Raw genomic sequence first — 23,247 nt, forward strand, 5'->3', positions numbered from 1 at the left:
CTTTCAGAGACTTTCTGGATAAGTTGGTGGTAAATACACAGAAAACTAAGTGTAGCCAATTTGTTGAACAGGTGGGAACTCTGGGGTCTAGGAAGAAAAGTTTATCTTGGATGCAAAGTTTATTCTTTGCATATTCAAATTGTTCTTCCCCTATAGCCTTGAGTGAAGTCTAGGGCAAGTCTCATGGCTTTTTTAGTCACTCTCAGGTAATAAAATTCTCTTGGTCATTTAAAACCTCCAAACAACCTCAGTTCAGTAATTCAAAAGTCCACTCTCCTGCATTAAGCTGAACCATATGAAGTTGCCATTTGTGTGAGTCAAAAAAGGTTGAATATTGGCAGTTCTATCTGATTCACTCTAATAAGAGTCAAAACTCCCAAATTTATTTAAAATAAAATAATCTCTCCCTCTACCACATAGACTTGTTTTAGAATGGTCACCTAAGAAAGGGAGGCCTGTTGGGCTTCTTTACTTTCCCACAAGCCCTTCCAGCATCATTCTCTACCAGGAGACTGTCTCTGGTTCCTCCTGGATGGGAAGGCCTTGTGTAGACAGGAGAGAAGAGGCAGTATGGCACTCTCTGACCTTGGCAGGAGTTCACAGTGGACTCTTCCTCTTCCGGGGTGCTTTTGACTTGTATGATTCTTCCACAACATTCCTCTGGAGGAATGATCCCTGAGCTCTGATCTGCTCTGTGGGAGGGACCTTGTTCAACCAGAAGACCCCTTGATTTTATGACCACTTTTAATTCTGGCCTCAGCCATCAGACAAGCAGCCTCTTTAGACTGTGATCACCTCTCTCCTTGGGAAAAACCTCTTAGACCAGATCCAAACTAGTGTCTGCCTAGCACGGCCCAGTCTGGTCCTCAGGATACTGTCTAGCACCCTGAAACAGTGCCTCTGCTTCCTTCTGCCCTATCAGAGGAGCTAGCCAGCCACCGTCCCTTTCATATACTTCTTAAACACAAGTCAGACACCACCTACCGTGTCACCTGAGCTTCAGGAGACACATCAAGCTCTTTGGGATGTCCGACCGAAATGCCTTCCTTGTCTCATTCCCACAAATGGGTGGAAGTGTACTCATAGCTCATCAATGCTCTCCAAACATTTTCTTTGATCTTGGGAAATTTCAGCAGTCCTTTCATGCTCTTGAATGGGTAGGGGACCAAAGTAACAAAACCAGGTTGTTGTTTTTTTTTTAATTTTTAAAAATTTAATTTATTTTTAAATTTTATTTACATTTTTAATTTATATTTTATTTACTTATTTATCATTTTATTTAATTTATTTTTAGTTTATTTTTTTAACTTAATAGACTTTATTTTTCAGGCAGTTTTAAGTTCACAGCAAAATTAGAATAGAGCAGAAGGTACAGAGAATTCTCAAAGACCTCTGCCCCCACACATGCATACTCCACTATCAACATCCTCCACCTGGGCATGTATGTTACTGTCCATGAACCTACACAGACATGTCATTATCACTCAAAGGGCGGTGTACATTTTATGGGTTTGGACAAAGGCATAATGACATCTGTCCACCATTGTAGTATCCTGTAGAGCAGTCTCTGTGCTCTATTCATTCATCCCTCCACCTAAACCCCTGGGGACCACTGATCTTTAATTGTCTCCATCGTTTGGCCTTTTGTAGAATGTCATATAGCAGGAATGGCATGGTATGTAGCCTTTTCAGATTGGCTTTTGTCACTTAGTAACGTGCCTTTTAGTTTCCTCCGTGTGTTTTCGTGGCTCGATAGCTCATTTCTCTTTAGTGCTGAATTATATTCCACTATCTGGATGTAGTACAGTTTATTTAACCCTTCACCCACTGAAGGCTCTCTTGGTTGCTTGCATTTTTTGGCAATTACGAATAAAGCTGCTATAACCAGTTTTTAATCACCTCTTTTACGAGTCTCGCCTAGGCGGGACTTTTACTTTGGAATGGGGAAGCATCATCTGAGACTGAAACTGAAATAGTTCCCTATATATATCCTGTGACACAAGAAAATGAGAAAACAAGGCAACTAATAACTTTTTTGGGGGGGAAGTTATAGATGAAATGTAATCATAAAACTTTACATGGCTTAATGGTAAGTACTACTTCTGTAGGCTTAATAATGTAAATATTAAATACTGGTTGAATCAATAATTATGATAGGAAGATATTGGAACAACTAAGAAGGAGAAATTATTGTGTTGGAGTGGGTGGGAACAGGATTAAGAGAACTAATTCTTATCTTCCATGGTAGGCAGTCAACAGATCTAAATGCAAGAATCAAGAAATGTCAGTATAGGCATGTCCTTTAGAATATGAAGGAAGGGGGCGCCTGGGTGGCTCAGTTGGTAGTGACTACCATCGGCTCAGGTCGTGATCCTGGAGTCCCGGGATCGAGTCCCACATCGGGCTCCCTGCTTGGCAGGGAGTCTCCTTCACCCTCTGACCTCTCCCTTCTCATGCTCTCTCTCTCTCTCTCTCTCTCTCTCTCAAATAAATAAAATACCCGCCCCCCCCCCCAAAAAAAAAGAATATGAGGGAAGAGGAATGCCTGGCTGGCTCAGTCAGAAGAACATATGACTCTTGATCTCAGGATTGTGAGTTCGAGCCCCATGTTGGGTGTAGAGATTACTAAAAAATAATAAATAAACTATTGAAGAAAAGAAATATAGGGGCATCTGGTGGCTCAGTCAGTTAAGCGTCTGCCTTTGGCTCGGGTCATGGTCTTGGGTGTCCTGGGATCAAGCCCCATGTCAGGTTCTCTATTCAGTGGGGAGTCTGTTTCTCCCTCTCTCTCTCTCCTTCTGTGCTCTCCCTCTCTCCCTCTCTCAAATGGATAAATATAATCTTTTAAAAGAAAAGAGAAATATAAAGGAAGATACCTGGGGAAAACAGTTAAAAGTGAGTGGATTAGAGTGTTATTTTTCATGATAAGCTTCTTAAAACTATTGTCTTTTTAAACGATGGGTGCAAATTACATTAAAAAACTTAATATTTTTTAAAGCTTTATTTATTTGAGAGAGCGAGAGTGCAGGGGGATTGGGCAGAGGAAGAGGGGACAGACACTCTCAAGCAGACTCCCCAGTGAGCATAGAGCCCGGACATGGGGCTCAATCCCATGACCCTGACACTTGACTGTGCCACCAAAGGGCCCCAAGAAACTTAATTTTTAAAACTATATAATAAAACATAGACATTATCTAGAGAGTAGATAGCACTTGAATGTAACAAGAGCACTTTTGCTCTTAATGAGAAATAAGTTGCATGAAGCTAAAAGCTATTTCGAATGACCGAAAAACTTTAACGTTCCAGGGAAAATGACTCCCTGTAGCCTTCTGCCTCCAGTATGATACAAAAACATACCCTCCTATTTCCAAGTAACCTTGAGATAAGCAATGGATTCTCCTATAGGATCAATTTGAACGTATTGTGAGGAATTTGTTTTTCCCACTAACTTAGCTGGTATTAAATTTGAGAGAGAACCACGTCAGCTAAGCCAATAGGAGCTACCTTGTGGACCTAGAACTAACTCATAATCATACTTCTCACTTCACCCCAGAGCCCATAGTATCCCTGTACTAAATCCTATCAAGATTTTTTAGGACAGTCAGTAAGAGAAGAAGGCCAGTAGAGAAAAGCAGAGATAATGTTCTTTATGTGACCTCCATGAGGGCAGAGGCCTGTCTTGTTCATTTCAGTATTTTCAGTGTATGACACACAATTAATGCTTAGTAGATATCTAAGTGTTGAATAAATAAATCAAATGACTGTAACTCCCCACTTTCCTGAGGTCTGTGAGCATTAGAATAAAGTTATCATTAATTATATCTGTAGTTCATAGATATATCAAAAAATCAATAGGTGAGACGGCTCTTAGAAAAGGGTGCCTCACTGGGTATTTTGGGAAACAGTCCATTACAAATATAGGAAATATAAAATCTACAAATTGCATGAGGAGATATGCAAGAATGCTGATAGTGGCAGTGCCTACAACAGCAAGACATACCTCTGACCTAAATGTCCATCAGCAGAAGACTGGGTAAGTACAAGGGGATACACCCATGCGATGGTATATACAGAAGTGAAAATGAGCAAATGAGAGCTACGTATGTAAATAAAGATGAACTCCCCAAAAATGTAATGTTGAGGGGCATAAAGCAAAGCACGGAAGAATCCAAATAGTATGATACCACTTATGTAAAATTTTAAGGGATGCCTGGGTGGCTCAGATGGTTAAGCGTCTGCCTTCAGATCAGGTCATGATCTCCAAGTCCTGGGATCGAGCCCCACATCAGGCTCCTAGCTTCTTGGGGAGTCTGCTTCTCCCTCTCTACCTGCCACTCTCCCTGCTTGTGCTCTCTCTCTCTCTCTCAAATGAATAAATAAAATCTTTAAAAAATTTAAAAAAAATAAAATTCACAAAGTAATATTGTTTTAGGAAGACTTCATTGCAATGTTAAATATAAAAATTCATGGAAATAATAAACACCACATATTGAATGAATGAATGAATGAATGAATATGCTTTTAAAAACCACTCAGGGCACCCATCTGGCTCAGTTGGAGGAGCATGTGACTCTTGACCTCAGGGTTATGAGTTTGAGCTCCACATTGGGTGCAGAGATTACTTAAATAAATTAAGAACTTTATAAAGCAATAAATAAAAACTACCAGCCCTCAAATGAAGATGTTTTCTTTGAAATATAAAGCACTTTATTCTTGTTACTTTTTTGTTTAACAAAGATTTTTTATTTTTAAGTAATCTCTAGGCCCAGCATGGGGCTCAAACTTACAACTCTGAGATCAAGAGCAGAATGGCCTACTGACTAAGCCAGCCAGGGGGGCGCCCCTGTTTTTGAATAGGTGATTACATACGCACATACACACATTCAAAAGAAAACTGAAACTGAAAGGTATTTCACCAAAAAGTCATTTTCCCACCTTATCCCCAGCCACTCAATCCTTCTCTTCAAAGGAAATACTGTTACCATATTTTTATCTTCATTCAGACCCCTGGAATCTAGAGGTGGTCTGTTCATTAACAAGCACACATGTTTTCTGTATCTGCCACAAATTTTCTGGCTCTTTTTTCTTGATGAGTCTGGATAGAGGTTTATCAATTATGTTTAATTTTTTTTTTCTTCAGAAGAATGAGCTTCTGTTTTCATAGATTTTTCTCTATTATTACTGCTTTCATTTATTGGTATCTTTATTATTTCTGTAATTCTGCTTGCTTGGGATTTAATTTCTTTTTCTAGTTTAAGGAAGATATGTAGATTACTACTAGTTTGAGATTTTTTTTTGCTTTTCCAATGCAAACATTTTAATTTTTTTTTATTTTTTATTTTTTTTGACAGAGAGAGAGAGCACAAGCCAGTGGAGTAGTAGGCAGAGGGCAAAGGAGAAGCAGACTCTACACCAAGCAGGGAACCAGACATGGGGTTCCATCCCAGGACCCTGGCATCTCGACCTGAGCCAAAGGCAGTAACCCAACCAACTGAGTCACCCAGGTGCCCCTAATGCAAACTTTTTTTTTTTTTTTTAATTTATTTGACAGACAGAGATCACAGGTAGGCAGAGAAGCAGCCAGAGAGGAAGGGAAGCAGGCTCCCTGCTGAACAGAGAGCCCGATGCAGGGCTCAATCCCAGGACCCTGGGATCATGACCCGAGCTGAAGGCGGAGGCTTTAACCCGCTGAGTCACCCAGGTGCCCCCAATACAAACATTTTAGCACTACAAATTTTACTCTAAAGATTCCCTCATCCCCAAGTTTTTGGTATGTTGTAATTTCATTTTCATTCAGTTCACGGTATTTTATATTTATCATCCCTGTGAGTAACACACTTACCAACTAGAAGACAGTGTCAATGTGCAGTTCTTTTTTCCTTTAGCTTTTACCGTTTCCAGTCAAAGCACTTTTCCAAAGTTAATTAGGGTCAGTTTCTTTTGTTCCCATCCCTGCCAGTGAATTCATTTGTCCTGGTCTTTAACTCCATCTTGGGAACCTGGGCCATCTTTACCAATCCCTAAACATTTGCATACAGTAAAGTTTGCTCTGTAAGGGTTTGGGGAAATGCAGTCATGTATCCACCACCTTGGGAGCATGAAGAACAGTTCAGTCACCTAAATACCTAAACATCAGGTGTAGGATTTTAGACGACTACCCCCACCCCCACCTCTCTGACAACCACTGATTTGTTTTCTGTCCCTCTAATTTTGCCTTCTTCAGAATGTTGTATAAATGGAAACAAACAATTTGTAGCTTTTTGGGTTTCATTTTTCTCACCTGCAATGATGCAATTAAGATTCATTTATGTTGTTTCATGAACATTTCTATACTTGTCGCTCCATAGGGTCCCATTACATGGATGGACCACGGTTTGTTTATCTGTTCCCCTGTGGAAAGACATCTTGGTTGTTCCCAGATTTGGCTGTTACGAGGAAAGCTACTATAAATATTAGTGTGAGGGCTTCATGTGAACATAAGTTGCCAGGTTGTATGGCAAATGCATGCTTAACTTTATAAGAACTTGTCAAGTCCTTCCCAAGCGGTGTACTCTTTTACACTCCTCTCAGCAATGAATAAGCATTCCTAATGCTCTTCATTCTTCTTCTTTTTCTTTCTTTCTTTTTTTAAATTTTATAGCAGGCAGAGACAGAAGCAGGCTCCCAGCCAAGCAAGGAGCCTAATGCAGGACTAGATCCCCGGACCCTGGGATCATGACCTGAACCGAAGGCAGCCACTTAACCGACTGAGCCACCCAGGTGTCCCACTCTTCATTCTTCTATTTGGTGTTGTTGGTTTGTTTTTATTATTTTTAGCTATTCTAATAGCTATGTAATGATATCTCTTTGTGAGTGTATATGTGTGTGTGTTTTCTTTGCATTTCCCGAATGATATCTTTTCACATGTTTATTTGACACCCATATATCCCTAAAACTTCTTTGGTGAAGTGTCTGTTCAATTCTTTTGCCCGTTTTTCCCTTGGGTTTTTTGTTTTCTTATTGTCGAGTCTTCAGGGTTCTTCATGTATTCTGGATACAAATCCTTTCTCAGATATATGATTTGCAAATACTATAACCCCAGTCTGTAGCTTGTTTCTCATTCTCTTGGCAATGCCTTATCTCATTTTTTTTAAACTGCTGATTATTATTCCATTGTAAGAATTTGTCATAATTTATTTAGCCAGTCTTAGGTCCATAGATGTTGATGCTATTTCCAAACTTTTCCTATTACAAACTGTATTTCCATTAATATCCTTGAATTTATGGTCTTTCTTTCTTCTTTTTTTTAAGAGAGGGAGAGAGTTGGGTAGGGAGTAGAGGGGGAGGGAGCCCAGCAAAGAGCCTGATGAGGGGCTCGATCTCACAAACGTGGCATGAGCTAAAAAACCAAGGGTCAAAGAACAACTGATTGAGCCACCCAAGTGCCCCTCATGGTGTTATTTCTTTCTTTATTATTTATTTTATTTTATTTTATTTTATTTATTTATTTGACAGAGAGAGAGATCACAAGTAAGCAGAGAGGCAGACAGAGAGAGGGGGAGAAGCAGATTCCCTGCTGAGCAGAGAGCCCGTAGCTCCCCCTGCTTGTGCTCACTCTAGCTCTCTCTCTCTCTGTCAAATAAATAAATAAAATCTAAAAAAAAAGATCTCATTAGATGTCTGATATCTTAATGATAGAGTCTTGCTAGTCAAGAACATATATTTCTATGTGTTCAAATCTTTTTCTGCATCCTTCTGTAGAATTTAAGCCTTCTCTTCATATAGATTGTGTGTCGTTTTTGTAAAATTTATTCCTAGGAATTTTCTTTTCTTGTTGATTTGTAAATGATATCTTTTTTGGACCAAAAATGTCGTGATACCAAGATGTCATCATGATGTCAAGATATAATGATGTCATTCCATCTTTGAAGATGCAATGCTGTCCCTCTAAGATGCTGAAAGAGCCCCAGGGGAGCAGTCTACCTCAAATAATCTTGAGAATTACTCATCTGGACGAGCAAGTAGTTCTCAACCATATTTGCCCTTGCAACATATACTATGGGTGATTTTGACATACACCAATCAACCCTACAGGTGTTCCTTGTTTTTTTAGGGACTCCAGCAGAGATGAGAGGCTGTGGTTCTTCAGTAGCTGATGGAAATGGATGTGTACCAGGCACTGTCTTAGGGGCCAGGGACACCATCATGATCAAGACAACTTGAGTCCCTGCCCTCATGGAAGGTGATCACATAGTCCCAGCCGAACAGAGCAAACTCAGCAGATAATCAAATACTTATCAGAGTGCAGAGTTCTGCTAAGGAGCCATGAGAGTGGAGCAGAGGTAATTGATCAGGTGTTAACATCCACTAACACTCACCCTAAGGCTTCAGCTCGCTCACGCTGCCCACTCCCACATTATGTCTCCAGTTCTGACTCTCCTCTGAGCTCCAGACCTGCCATTTGCACTTGCCCAACAGGAGGTAGAGTCTGATCCCGCTCCCTTTGGATTTGGACAGGCTTACATCTTACTTGTAGCCAAGACACTACAGCAGATGTGACTCTCTATGCTGTCTGAGGCTAGGTCATATGAGGCAAACGCAGCTCTGCCTTGCTCTCTGGGACGCTCCCTCTTGAGGACTTCAGCTGCCCTGTGAACAGTCCAACAGGCCGGAGGCTGCCATGCTGTGAGGAAGCCCATCGCAGGCCATGCAGAGACCCCGAGGACAGCCTCTGAAGAGGGAGAGGCCCAGCCAGCCCACAGGTGTTCCCTCACCAGTAGTCCAGCTCTACATTAGAAACCCAAGTTAGAAGAGCCTGCCCGAATCCTTTCCAAATTCCTGACCTGTAGATCTACAAGAGATGATAAAATAAGCCACTACATTTGGAAGTGATTGGTTTTGTAGCGATAGTAACTAACATCTGGGCCATGTGGTTTTGTGCATCTTTTCCTCCTACTGGGAACCCTTCCAGCACCCGTTTTGCCTGGTTACGCTGGACATACCCTTCAGATCTTTGCCAAAGCTACTACAGTGCTTTATCACGCACCATCCTTAAATCTTCAAACCTGGGTTCATAGTGCCCTCATAATACCATGTACCTTTTCTTCCTGTACTCGTCACAGGAGCATCTGGAGATTCTTTGACCAGGGTCTGTCTTCCTGACAAGTCTTCAGCTTCACAGAAAAGCATGCAGTAGGCCAGGCATGGCAAACTTGAACGTCACCAGGAACGGGGACATAACATAAACGAGAGACCTGGGTATGGTGGGGACTGCAGTGACCTGAGAAGTATGAGCCCATCTATAGGGTGTAGCTGCCACTCCGCAGGCTCTGTGCAGCCAGATCTGCCCCATTTTTAAAGTGAGCTACAAAGCCACGTTATTATTACTATTATTTTTGTAAAGATTTTATTTATTTATTTGACAGAGATCACAGGTAGGCAAAGAGGCAGGCAGAGAGAGAGAGGGGAAGCAGGCTTCCTGCTGAGCAGAGAGCCCCATGTGGGGCTCAAACCCAGGACCTTGAGATCATGACCTGAGCTAAAGGCAGAGGCTTAACCCACTGAGCCACCCAGGCGCCCCCTATTATTTTTTAGAGATATGATTTATTTATTGGGGAGAGAGAGAGAGCTTGTGAGTGCACACGTGCACACATGTGCAGGGGGGAGGGCAGAGGGAGAAGCAGACTCCCCACTGAGCAGGGAGCCTGAAGCGGGCCTGGATTCCATGACCCTGAGATCCTGGCCTGAGCCAAAGGCAGACGCTTAACCAACTGAGCCACCGAGTCGCCCACCAAACCCAGATTATTATGTAAGTGTTAGAATCGTAGTAACTAATTAAAACTAAAAACACAGAGGGGCACCTGAGTGGCTCAGTTGGTTCAGCGACTGCTTTCAGCTCAGGTCATGATCCTGGAGTCCCGGGATTGAGTCCCTCATCAGTCTCCCTGCTCAGCAGGAAACCTGCTTCTCCCTCTGACCTCTCCCTTTCATGCTCTCTCTCTCTCTCTCTCTCAAATAAATAAATAAAATATTTAAAATAAAATCACAGGTGAAAGAAAAAGGAAGAAAAACAACAACAAGCTGAAGAGTTAATACTCCTTGAGCTTTGTTTTGTGGGGGCTTGGTTCTGTTTTTCCATCGGGTCAGCACACATCAGGCACTGGGCTACAGATTGGTCAGACAATACATACGACCCCTTCAGGTTCAGGTGGTCCCCAGCCACCCGACCACAGGGCTATTCTCAACATTTTAATTTTTGAGAATGACTCTGAACTTGCTTTGTGTAATCAAGGAGTTGTATTTAACTGAGGCCTAGGTTAGCTGTGGAACTCGCTAGGTTTAGGAGTGGGTCACTTAGGTTTGTTTTCTCTTTGTACTGTGAGTTAAATTCCCTCCTATGGGCCTGCAGACTTCTTGACTCTTGCCAAATAATAAAGGAATTATTTATTTTTCTTTGAGATCAAGGTGGAAATAAGAAACTGGGACCATTAAGTAAATTACATTAAATTCTCTCTGTTCCTTCCTAGAAGGTGAATTATATGCATTTGTAACAAGGAATGGGAATATGCAAATCACATAAAAACCCTGTGAGAAGTTGATTTTTATCTAAAAATTATACTTTGTGTTACTATGTATCTGTTTAAAAATGGAAAAGGAGGGATCAAGCCATGAAAAACATGGAGGAAACTTTGCATATTAGTAAGTGGAAGAAGCCGACCTGAAAAGGCTACAGACTGCATGACTCCAACTACATGACGTTTCTGGAAAAGGCAAAATACGGAGTTGGTAAAAAGACCAGTGACTGCTAGGAGTTGAGGGGAGGAAGGGGGAGGCTGTACCCTAAGAACATGTGACTCCTGGAATGACACCTGACTGGTCACCAGCAAGAGCAGCGCTAGCTTAGGCGGCTCACAGCTGCACACTTAGAACTTAACAATTTTTAAGAGTCCTGTCATTCTGCAGATGGGTAAGATGAGATAGGGTATCAAGCTCTATTAGTTCCCATGTCCACTGGGTAATACGGGAAATTGTTCTTAATTAACTAAGGGGGAAAACTGAGGCCCAGCTGTATCAGGATCCAAACTGTGGAGTGGAGTAAAATCCAAATTGGGATTAGGGGGAAAAATGGATCTCTCCTTCAATATATGGAAGGAGGGAAAAAAGTTGAGACTGGAAGTCATCTGCCCATCACTTGGGTCCCCACAGATGATAGTAAAATGGGTCAGAACATTCTTTGAAGAGATTGATTGTGCAGGGACCTCAGCTTCAAATTTAGAGAAACCCCTCTGTGTCTGCTCCTTTACCCAGTGAGCTATGGGGTCCAGACTGCTTAAGAGAGAAAACAATTCTCCTTTAGCAGAGGGCTGGACAATATCTGACTGTTGCTTTACCACTGTCTTGGACTGGCACTAACTGGACAGTGAAAGTCCTTTGACCGTTTTTCATGTCCTGAAATTCAATCTTACTGTATTTTACAAGAAGCAGAGTAAGGAGGCCTGGTCCAGAGAAAAATGTCCTCTGGGCCAGGAGCAAGGTCCCAAGCCATGTTTGGAGAGGCCCCTTCAGCCACAGGACCTCATATCATGAACTTAGGCAAATTAAACTGCCTTGCCTTGGCAAGAAAGAGCAATAGCTAGTTGAAAGATACTGAAGAAAAAAAAAAAAAAAAAGGCAGAGAGAGAGAGAAAAAAAAAAACCCCAACCATTTCTACAGAGTGGGGAGGTAGTCCCAGAGTGAGCAGGAAAGGGAACGCCTGGGCATCTACAGCTCTTCCTGTCACTCACTGTTTCCTGGACCTCCCACAATACGCGCATTTTTCTTTGCTGAGTGTGATTCTAGAGGTCCAAAATTCTCCACCATTAAAGCCCACCGCCCTATAAGCGTGCTGCTAAAACCACTGAGTTTATCCAGAGCTGGGCGAAAGAAACAGCAACCTGGCACTTCTCGCCCTTAAACTGACTATAAAAATTATATCTTATTTATTATGTGCTTCACCATCACTAGAACATAAGCTCTATGAGGGCAGGGATTTTTTTGTCTGTTCACTTGTATATTCTCAATTCTCGGAGCAGCAGCGTGCACATAGCAGGCATTTAATAAACACGGAAGAAGAAACTAGGGGAAGGAGCGAAAGAAGGCACGGAGGCGGGGGAAAAAAGGAAGGACAGCGAGGAAAACGGGAAGAACGACGGGAGGGGGGCGGAGTTAAGAAGTCCCGCTCAGGGTTGATGGGGGGAGGGGGGTTGGGGGGAGGGGTTATGGACATTGGGGAGGGTATGTGCTATGGTGAGTGCTGTGAAGTGTGTAAACCTGGCGATTCACAGACCTGTACCCCTGGGGATAAAAATATATGTTTATAAAAAATAAAATTAAAAAAAAAAAGTCCCGCTCAGCCTCGTTGTGGGTCCCCGGGTACTTCTCAACGCCCAGCAGAACTACAACTCCCAGCAGGCCCCGGGAGCCAGGGCGGGCCGACGGGACCTAGGCTAGACCTGGTACCCAGCCGCCAGGCTCCCGGAGTGCCTTGCGAGAGCAGGCGCCATCGCAGCGCCCGCCGGGACTTGTGGTTCGGGCCGCGGGTGGGGGGTGGGGCCGGGCATGGAGGCGGGCGGGGGCCGGGGGCGGGCGCAGGCCCCTCCCCCGTCACTTCCTGCGGGGCTGCGGGCGCCGGAGCGGCTCTTCAGCGTTTGCGCCCGCGGCCGCCGCGTCTGGCTCGGCTCCCCCTTCCTCTGACCCCCTCCCCCCGGCCCGGCGGCGCCCGCCTCCTCAGCGGCCACTCCGCCTCTTTCCTCCGCCGTTCCCTTCCTCCTCTCCCTTCTTCCTTCCTTCTTCCCCTCTTCGCCGCCCCCGCCGCCGCCGTCGCCGCCCAGGACCGCCGGCCGGGGGACGAGCTCCGGGCAGCAGCCAGGTGAGGCGGCCGGGCCGGGCCCGGCCTGGCGGGGCCCGCGCGGGCGCCGCGGCCGCGGGGAGGGGGCGGCGGGTGGGGCCTAGGCCTCGGCGGGCCCGCGCGCCTGGCCTTCTTCCCCGGGCCTCTGTCCCGCCCGCGGGGCCTTCCCGGAGGAGGCGGGTCATCCCGCGCCCCCCGCCTCTGGGCGCCCCGCGGCCTGGACCCCGGGAGCTCCAGCTCCTCCACCCCTTGCTGGGGCCGGAAACAGGTGCCACGGCGCCTTTCCCAATTCCTCCTCGTGCGGGGGGGATGCCGAAGGTATGCCTGGGGGGGGGGGGGGGGGGGGGGGGGGGTCCCCGCTGCGAGTCCCTTATATCCGGAGCGTCTATATCGTAGCCACATCTGGAGCGTAGTGGTTACGAACACAGCCCAGGTGTCCAGCACGGGTACAAATCCCCGCGCTACTCCCTTAAGCAAGTCACTTAAACTCTTTGTGTCTTGGTGGGAAAAAAAAAAAGGGGGGGCTAATGCGGTTCCTGCCTCTTCAGGCTGTTAAGGTTCCGTGAAATGGGGCGTGTGAAGCGCTTATCAGAGTGCCAGACCCACAGCGTGTCCCAATAAACCGTCTGCATAATTTATTAGCGTGATATTAAGGTATAACTTAGTGGGTCAAGTGGGATAAAAATTGACCTACCTACCCGTTTGGGTTTTCTTTGAGGCAGAAATGCGTAGCTCGCCCACCGCCAGCGCCGGGCTTTGTTTTGGGTTGTTAACATCTGAAAGGGGCGTCCGTTTAATTGGGACACTCTGGAAGTGGGCAGTCCGTAAAAGATGCTGTTATTTCCATCTCCTGCGCTGAGCCAGCTACAAGATTTTCACCAGCTCCCTCCGTTTGAGCAACCTGTCCATTTCCCCCCCCCCCCCCTTCCCCTGCCATCATCCGGCTTCTTGTTGTCATTTCATTTCTGGGAAAGTTGCTGGCAGAAGCTTTCCTTGAGTTCAGCAAACCTTTCTGGAGCACTTGCTCGGTGTCAGGCTCTGGAGGGGGCGGTGTATGAAGCTGGCAAAAAAATATGTCTGTCCTTTTTGCGTTACATCTCTAACTTCTAACTTTTTTTCACTGCAGCTTTGCTTTTATTCCCTCCGTCCCTGTTGGCCGAGTTTCCTTTTAAGCCCTTGCCCCACCTCCGTGTTGCAGTATTGCTTATGTGGAAGTTTTCTTCTGCTCCGGCGAAGATGTGTGCTCAGTCTGTTCTGCCTCTGTTCTCTGGCTGTGGGGACGTTTTTAAGGTCACTTTCCCTTCTGCTTGTAGCTTTGATTGTTTAGAGGGTGGTGGAAAGAGAGTTAATCCGGGTTTTTGATTGATCTTGGCCTTTCAGGAATCAGTGTGCTTACCAAATATGAATTACGTTTCTGCTTGTTGAAGTAAAAACTAAAAATACAGTTGGATTGTAGAGGGAGCAGTTTCCGTTCTCCTGGTGACAGGTGGGATTTTTAAAACAGCAACTTTATTTAAAGATACTGAGTTTCTTTTAATTTTTTACTTAGTTGTATGTGTGTACCTTTCCCTAAGGAAATGCAACTCATGGGGGACCAGATTTACAAAAAATTAGTGTGTGTGTGTGTGTGTGTTTGTTCAACTGAATGATCCTCCTGTATGGGAGAGTTGTTCCAGGTAGTAAATTTCTTTACTGAATTTAAAGCTGTTTCTATTTACACCTGTTTCTCAGTAACGTGTAATGTGAAGTGGACTCTCTGTTTTTGACATTTTCCTATAATTTTCTGACAGTCTTACCGTCATTTCTAGTTGAAAATCTTTGTTTGGATGACTCTTCAAAAACGCCTAAGAAATAGCTGTACAACACGCATGTCTTCTGCCACACCGAAAATTGTAGTGTTGGGGAAATGATGTTTTAATATTGCAGCCGATAACTTTAAAAAAAAAAAACCTTTATTACGGAAAACATGGAAAAATTGGATAACTGTAGAGAAGCCCCATGTATTGGTCACTTAGCTTTGACAATAATTAACTTGTAGCCAAGGTCATCTTGTTTCATGAGGTACCTCCTACCCGAAACTGGGTTATTTTGAAACAAATCCTAAACATCATATAATTTTACAAGGTTATCCCAGACTGTTAATAGGTCCCAAATTTACTTTTAGTGGAATCATAGTTCTCATTTTGTTTATTGGTCTTCTCATCTCTGTTTACACATGATTATTCTACAGCAGAAAAAAAAAATGAGCTGCCTCATTAGCTCTTGGTTCAGTGCTTATCCCACTCAGTCATGTCCAGAATATTGCCTTGCTTTTTTTGTGTACAAAAGCAACAGTTCTTGAGCTGTTAGTGGCTATAACCGAAAAGGAATCAGAAATACACATGTCCCTAAACCTGTTTTGGTGGAGACCTACCTGTTAAACCACTTACAATGGAGAATAACTGTGTGTCAAAGTTAAACTGCAGTTAATAGTTCTTAATGAAACTTTCAAAGTTTATGTAAATATGCTGCTATCATGTTAGGTTAAGAGTTAAGTAAAGGGTATTTGATTTCAAAACTCTGTTGTAGAATTATGTTTAGTAAGTATGAATGAATTTCAGAGCCTAGATGCTCATGTTTTTCTTTCTTGTCTGAAAATAGATTTCTGCTAGAATTGAAGTTGAGAGGAGTATTACATTTGTCACTGTTACTTAATTTTCAGATTGTTGGTCATGGACTGTTTATATCTTTTCGACAACTGTAATTTGCTTTTAGATTATTGTAATTTCAATTGTAGGGTTACTTTTGTGCTTGATCAGGTGTAGTGAAAATGTATGTTGTGTTTTACTTACTACAATCTGGGAGTTGGAGAGGGATGCGCATACCTCTTAAAATTAGAAAAAAAAATCTGGTATCTAAGAAAGACCACAAAATGTGCTTTATTTAAAAAAATGCTTAGTGCTTCCCAGGAGGCTTAAAGTCAAACTTTTTTAAGTATTTGGAATTGTTACAATAAATACAGTTTGTTCAGACTAAATTGCTCTCTTTTAAGATCCAGCCAGAAAACCCATTTATATACAGATTATTTTAAGTTTAGAAATGAGTATGACTCATAGAACTTTCCCCCCTCGTTTCTGAAGTCTTATCCATTAACATTATTCTGAGTGTAATCGTTAAACGGTGGTCTATACTGTGCTGTTTCATCCAGTCTCCCCTCAGTAAGACAGGAAGCACAGAGTGGCTCTCAGCTTGCAGGGCAACTTTCTCTCTTTTGCCCTGTTACTGGATGGAATGAAAGTGAAATTCACCAGCATAAAAATGAAACTTTCATGAAAAAGACATCTTTTCGTTGGATGTCGTAAGTCAATTCCAGGGACCTTGTTTTTATGAGCCTCCATAGTGGATTGTTTTACTGGCTGTCATTTTTAGTGGCACAGAAGTGCTCAGTTTGGGGAAATGTAAATTCTTCCCCCTCAAATGAGAGCTTTTGAGGTTGCTTTCTTTCTCTTAGAGTGGGATTCTGGAGCGTTCAGAAATGTTTAGAGAAATTTTTTTTAAGATTTTATTTATTTATTTGACAGAGATCACAAGCAGGCAGAGAGGCAGGCAGAGAGAGAGAAGAGGAAGCGGGCTCCCCGTGGAACAGAAAGCCCAATGTAGAACTCGATGTGGAGCTCGATCCCAGGACTCTGGGATCATGACCTGAGCCAAAGGCAGAGGCTTTAACCCACTGAGCCACCCAGGCGCCCCTAGAGAATTTTATGACAGATTTTTGTTTCACACTATACCTTTTGGTTTACTCTAAACCTGTAACAACAGGTTGTTTTAAATTGTAAACTTTTGGTGACTGAGACCTTTGTAGCTAACATGCTTCTGGTATAATTTTCGCTGAGCTTTTCCTTAAATAAAATTTTATTAAAATCAAGATTAAGCATTTATGCCGTTCTTTAAAGTATAAGTTACGAGTGGGAGATTGAACTAGAAGACATGTTATTTGCTATCCTTATTTTTCTCTGACATTTTATTATGAAAATTTTCAAACATATAACAAAGTTTAAAGAATTTAACAATGTGCCTCTTTATCTACCACCTGCTTTCTGCCATTGACATTTGACTTTATTTGTTTTATCATGTCTGTTCCGTTTGTCTGTCTCTTTGAATTCATTAATCCATTTTATTTTTCAGTACGTTTCAAAATAAATTGCAGCATCAGCACACTAAATACTTTTTTTTTTTAAGATTTTATTTATTTATTTGACAGAGATTTCAAGCAGGCAGAGAGGCAGTCAGAGAGAGGAGGAAGCAGGCTCCCTGTTGAGCAGAGAGCCCGATGTGGGGATCCCAGCACCCTGGGATCATGACCCGAGCCAAAGGCAGAGGCTTTAACCCATTGAGCCACCCAGGCGCCCCTCAGCACACTAAATACTTGAGCATACATAGCCACCACAGTGAATTTTAAATTGAGGCAGCTCTGTAAGGTGTTCCTAGACCTTTAAAAGCCAAGGGCTTTGTGGATTTTTGTTTCCAATTTTGCTTTGACTCCAGAACTTTTTCCTTTTTTTGAAGAAATGTTTAATGAATTTTTGCAACAGGGTGTGCTTATGTATAAATCAGGTATAACAAAGCTCGAATAATGTTGGCCAAATCCTTTGTTCTCACCTACTAAGGAGATAATAGGATTACAAATATATAGCTATGTTGATCTTAACAAATACTACTGGATGGTTGGCTTGGAGATCTGTTTTGCTGACAGTTAAATGCTCTGAACTACAAAACCTTACCAAAGAAAATTGTTACTTAAAAAATGATAAAATGAGGAAATTACTGCAAAGAGCTTAATTTTTTAAATATGTACATTCCCAAAGTAGTGAATAAGGTTGATGTAAAAGCGATTTATATTCTCTAGATAAGAGGAAGTAGAAACAAATTCTCTGCAGACTTAATTTATATTTTCTGGAATGTTCATTTATTTGTTAAAGGAGTATTTTCAGGGGACTCCTTCAAAGTATATTTACTGAAAGCAAAAGTAGGAAAATCTATCCAAGAAAGTATTTGCTTTCGATTAAAAATTAGTCTTATGAATATTAAATTTGTAGCCCATCTGCTTCTGTTTAATCTGGAATCTAATTTAGAGGGAAAGTGTGATGACTTTGTGAGTTTATAATAGTAATGAAGCAAACCAGGCTGTTTTATTATAATATGATACAGAGGTCGTAACTGTTCTGAAGATTTTTGTTATGTCTACCAGACTACAAACTCTAAAAAAAATTTAAGTGTCCTGGGGTCTTTGCCTAAATGGAAACTGTTCATTAGATTGTCTCTGTAGTTGATATAGCTTTGGAACTGGTTGCCCAGTGAGTGGGTTGATTTTAGTCAGCATGTTCTCTGTTCCCATTTAAAATGTTTTTTACAAGTGGTGTGTAGCTATAAGTTTATATTTATAGATGTTTATGTGGCTGAGGACAGGATTAGTAAATTTGCTGGATAATAATACTTGCTACTATTTATTGAGCTCTTAACATGTGCTAGGTAGGTTAGGATTACAGGGTGAGGGTTACTTGATGCAGGAAAGGAATCTGAAGGGTCAGATTGAATTTATCTAACGATGTAAAAGCTGCTGTTCAGCGAGCTCTTCCTTGATGCTAAGAGTTGAAGTAGACGCTTCATGTTGTGTTTCTGATACTGGAAAACCGTCTCTGTAGATGACAGTTCATAGTGGCCATGGATACTGAGGCGTGTCTGGGAGACCAGGTAACTGGAGTGGGGTCCTGAGCTATTTCCACTGAACCATACTTCGTCTCTAATTATGCTCGGATGCTTTTTGTCTAGGGCATTTTTTTCTGTGTGTCACCAATGCTTCATCTTAGCTAGGATAATTTTTTGTTTACTAGAACTTCAGACCAATTTGAAAAAAAGTCTATTTCAGTAATACTCAGTTTTTAAAATCAACTCTACTCATCATTCCCTTGAAATAGACTTAACAGTGTACTTTTCTTTGTTGTGATTGCTACAGCCACATTAAAACTTGTAGGTTGATTCAAAGGTTTTTTTTGGGGGGGGCGCTATTTAGAAGTAAATGGGTAGGAGGATACTTCATTAACCTGTGTGTTGTAGGAGGCTCTCCCCTAAATTATTGCTATAATTCTTCATGAAGTTTGTTAAAAATGATTTATGAACTATATACAAGGTTGTTAAGAAAATTAGTTTCTTCACAATTTTAATATTCCACTGTTGGATATGCATTCACTAAACTTCCAATTAACTTTATAGGACTCCGTGGTTGTTGCCCTCTTTGCCTCCCAGCTGTGTCTGACATCCGTTTGCTGGCCGGTGATATTGGAGATATTTCATGTAACTTTCTGTTTGATATTAAACTGCCTCCTGAACATTTTCTTTTTTGCTTTCTTTGAGTCAGTGCTCACCTGAATAGGAAGCCTCTTTGGTTCTCCACCTGGCAGTAGTCCTCTCTTAATGGCTAGTTTTAAAAGGCTAGATCAGTGGGGGCACCTGGGTGGTTCATTCGTTAAGTATCTGCCTCCGGCTCAGGTCATGATCTCAGGTTCCTGAGATCGAGCCCCATGTTGAGCTCCCTGCTCTGCCAGAAGCCTGCTTCTCCCTCTCCCACTCCCCCTGCTCGTGTTCCCTCTCCGGCTGTCTCTCTCTGTCAAATACATAAAAATCTTTAAAAAATAAAATAAAATAAAAAACAAATAAAAGGGGGTGCCTGGGTGGCTCAGTTGGTTGAGCAACTGCCTTCAGTTCAGGCCATGATCCTGGGATCGAATCCCACATCAGGCTCTTTGCTTGGCGGGAGATCTGCTTCTCCCTCTGACCTTCCCCCTCTCATGCTCATAAGCGCGCGCTCTCCCTCTCTCTCAAATAAATGAATAAAATCTAAAAAAGAAAAAAAACAAAAGGCTAGATCAGTGAAATTAAACCTGCGCATTGGATTTGGGGTTTTCATGAGATGGTGTGTAAGTTTCCATTCTGTGTTTTAACCTTAATGGAGGTGACTGTGTAGTCTGTAATGACATACATACATACATTTCATTAACTATGAAAAGGTGTCGGAAATATGTCTTTTCTGGGGATGAAGTGAGCACATTCTGCTTCTTATATTGTCTATACTGGCTGCCCTCAGGCACGAGCTTTTTGATCTAACCAGATCTTGGCTGATTCTCTCACAGTTTTACTTTTTGAAGTCCATACTTTCTATAGATTAAAATTAACTGAGGCATGAATTTTCTAGTGTTGCAGATTCCACCCTGATACAAACAGGGCCATTGTCTGCTGATGCCATTGTGATTTTGTACAGAATGCTAGGCAGTCCTTTCCTCTGTCAGAAAGAAGATAATTTATATGTAATGGTAAGTCTGATTATGCCTGCAGGCTTATGTTCTTTGTTGCACAATTTAACCAACCTGCTCATTGAAGCTCTTTGACCCTTCACCTAGATGACAGTCAAATAGAATTAGGTAAATAAATTCCCTTTTTGTTTGTAGTATAGTGAACCTTTACAGTCTGGAACTTTTTTTTTTTAATTAAAGATTTTATTTATTTATTTGACGGATAGAGATCACAAGTAGGCAGAGAGGCAGGCAGAGAGAGAGAGAGGGGAGGAAGCAAGCTCCCTGCTGAGCAGAGAGCCCGATGTGGGGCTCGATCCCAGGACTCTGGGGTCATGACCTGAGCCGAAGGCAGAGGCTTTAACCCACTGAGCCACCCAGGCGCCCCTACAGTCTGGAACATTTAGAGCATAACTACTGCTGGGTACTGATTTCCCTATTAACAGAATTTACCTGTTTAAGCACCAAACATAAAAAAAGAATAAAGTAAACATTTTTTTGGATAAAATTCTTCCTAATTTTGCTGTTTTTTTCTTTCTTAAATAGTGTGTTTTGGACATGATTTATGTCATTTTATAAAACCAGTTATAGTATACCCTAAGAAAGTGACGTCTAACAGCTAACTTTGATATGAAATATTCTGCTTTGCAAGCATTTCACCTGTATTACCAGCTAATCCATTCAAGCAGTACAGTTAATATTTTATTAATCATATGAAATTGGTGGCGGTGACTCCATTTAATACAATAAAAGTTTGAAGCCTCTTAACATATTAAATAAAGCATTTATTATTCAGCTCAGCACCAGAGTTGGACCCACACTTAGATCTCCAGCCAAGGCTTTTCTCCACCATAACCAAACAGCCCTATGCTAGCTGGTTTGCCCTTATCCTAAATCAGCATTTTGCAGCCAAGGGCTCTTTCTTTTCTTATGTGTCTTATTTAGTTATGAGGAGATGTGTATTATAAATGATTTGTTACTGTGAGTTAAAATGCCACTGTGAATTATTTACTTAAATTTGTGTTAGGTTCAGGGTTATTCTTGTATTAGCGTGAATTCCGCAAGGACAGGGACTGTATCTTACTTGTGCACTGCATTCTCCCTAGTGTCTAAAATACTGCCTTCAAGTAGTAGGTGTTCAGAAATTATTTGTTGAATGAATACAGCAATGAATGTAATTCATCTTTTGCATTCTAGTATGTTTTCTTGAGTGGGAAAGTAAGGGAGTTAGGCTTAACCCCCAGTATGTCTTTACCACTGCTTGGAGAAAGTAAGTGCTATGTAGCTACACTGGTAATAATCATGATGGCTTTAGATTATCATTTGAAAATGGTTGGGGGGGGGTTCAGAAACTGCGTTGGGTCACGGGAGTGTGAATGTGTATATGAGTGTCAGCTATCCTTGTTTTGTGTGATGTCTAAAATCCAGGTGGTTACAAGCTGCTGTATTTCTCCCCTCCTCCTTTTTCCTTTGCTGTAAAGTTGGTGGTGGTTGTTTCTTACTGTTGTCATTGTCTGACTTGAGCAGCTCCCTTTTTCCATTCTTATTTATTTATTTATTATATTATAATTTTTTAAGCCTCTGGGTTGGGCTAAAAAAACATAGATACCCAAACCTTCTGTAATTGTTCAGCACAGAGGGACTTAAATTGACAGAAGCCCCCAAGAGTAGAAGGCATGAGCTGCCCTGGGTGGTCTTAGAAATGTCTTTGGGCTGCTCAGAGGCCTTTTCCAGTTTCCATTCATGCTAGTCTTGTGAGTGGGTGAGATTACGGAGCAACAGACTTCTAGACTGGGAAGTTATTAGTATGCTGTTTACAAGGAGGACTTGAGTTCAAAATACCGTAAAGCAAATTAGAGTTTATTGTTTTATTTCTGAAATTGTTTGGGCAGCGAACAGCTACTTTTATCTTCTAAATCACAGTCACAGTGAGAAATTGAAATAAGTGAAATTATGTTGTTAAAAATGCAAAAGGCATCTCAAGGTAACGAATCGTCTTTGTTACTGACTACAGTTGACCTGTGAGCAACGTGGGTTTGAATTGCATGTGTCCATTTATATGCGGACTTCTTTTATACAGTACAGTATTGTATATGTATTTTCTCTTTGTGATTTTGTTGATATTTTCTTTTCTCTAGTTTTATTGAAAGAGTATTGTATATAATACATATAATGTAAAATGTGTGTTAATCGACTGTTTATGTTATTGATGAGGCTTCCGGTTGCCAGCTAGGCTATAGGTGATGAAGTCTTTGGGGAGCGAAAAGTTATACATGGATTTTTGACTGTGTGGGGTCGGGGGGTTAGCACCTCTAACCCCTGCGTTGTTCAAGGATCACTCGTACTACCCTTTGAAAAGGAAGATCACTCTAGATAAATCAGATCTGAGAGTTTGAGAATTAAACTCTAATGTCGCCTGAAATCCAGTTCTAAAGAATGATTATGGTTTGGATTTACTAGAGGTAATGTGCTTTTTGTATTTCGTAATTTAATATAAGAATGTTTGTGTATAAAGTACATTTTTATACTGTAAATTTTATAAATATAAATATAAATGTAAATTTTATACTGTGTGAATTTTCCCATGCAGTTGTATTTGCATGACCAAGTACATGGTAAGGACATTTATGAATAAAATATTTAACTGGTAGTTAAATGAGGGAAAAACCATGTAAGTTTAAAAACCACTTGTATGATCAGACCGTGTATGATGCCCAGTTTCTTTCTTTAAAATTAATTTCTGGGTATTCATCTCTCTTTTGTGGCCATATCTCCGCAAGTGCTCTACCCAGTTCCCAGGCATTTGTGTCTTACGTGGATCCTACAGTGTGCTGCTTCAAGCCATGACAGCGTGTTTTCAGAAACCTCCCTACTTGTAAAGCTTAGGTTTCCCCAAAACTTGCAGTATATATCTTCATTGTCAGAAATTATCTACTCTAGTAAATTATTGTTTCTTATTTTCTAGGAGTTTCCTAACCACATAACCTCTCAGAACTGAACCAAAACAGCATTATTCCTGGAGCACTTCTTTTTAAGGTACACATAATTTGGCTCTG

General features: G+C 41.8%; 1 protein-coding gene across 6 annotated transcripts in view; it reads left to right on the forward strand.

Moving 5' to 3' along the window:
• The first annotated feature begins 12,581 nt into the window (after window positions 1–12,581).
• The window catches only part of STAU1 (staufen double-stranded RNA binding protein 1), a 56,152-nt gene continuing 45,486 nt past the window's right edge, over window positions 12,582–23,247 (forward strand). Inside the window, exons 1-2 of one of the 6 annotated variants that reach the window (XM_032879017.1) lie at window positions 12,582–12,887; window positions 23,157–23,227. The gene's annotated coding sequence lies outside the window, so the exon portion shown is untranslated. The remainder of the gene's footprint in view (window positions 12,888–23,156; window positions 23,228–23,247) is intronic. The other 5 variants (XM_032879015.1, XM_032879016.1, XM_032879019.1 and 2 more) reach the window with 5 other exon arrangements.

The sequence above is a fragment of the Lontra canadensis genome, unplaced genomic scaffold (genome assembly GCF_010015895.1).
Source record: "Lontra canadensis isolate GAN:19392208 unplaced genomic scaffold, GSC_riverotter_1.0 scaffold65, whole genome shotgun sequence".
Taxonomy (NCBI): Eukaryota; Metazoa; Chordata; class Mammalia; order Carnivora; family Mustelidae; genus Lontra; species Lontra canadensis.